We start from the raw sequence: 534 nt of genomic DNA, 5'->3' as shown, positions 1-534 counted from the left end.
CCTAGGACAGCATATATCTGCCGAGACAGATTAAGCTGGTCCTTAAAGTTCCTGTGTCAGACATTCACCGGCCAGAAGGCTGAAATTGATGCTCCAACGTTTTGAAGGGCTGTCCAGGTGTCCAGCAGTCTCTTGTTAATTGGCAATTGGGCAATATTTCTAGAAGCGGTGTTATGCTTCCCTGTATATTCTATTATTCAGTCATTCCTGGATTTCTGGTGGAGCTGAAAGACTACGAAAGTTAGAAGAGATGCAGGATAAGTCATTAAGAAAAACTAGTGCAGGTGGCTGAGAAAGTGTTTTAAATGGAGAAAGAAAAAGGAAAGTTGCAGAAAGACTGTGAAAGGGCATAGTGAAGAGATAGAACGTTTAAAAGAGAGTCTTTGAAGATAGAGTTTAGTGTGAGAGTCAGAAAGAATAAGAGGCTAGAGAGCTGGAGATAAAAACAGGAAAGAAGAGAAGCTAAGAATCCTGAGAGCCAGTAAAGTAGTGCCTGGCAATAGAAGAGAGTTTAGGAGTTCCCCTGACAGTTAT

This window comes from Mastomys coucha, unplaced genomic scaffold (genome assembly GCF_008632895.1).
Source record: "Mastomys coucha isolate ucsf_1 unplaced genomic scaffold, UCSF_Mcou_1 pScaffold11, whole genome shotgun sequence".
In the NCBI taxonomy this organism is placed as follows: domain Eukaryota; kingdom Metazoa; phylum Chordata; class Mammalia; order Rodentia; family Muridae; genus Mastomys; species Mastomys coucha.
This window is presented reverse-complemented; position numbering follows the sequence as displayed.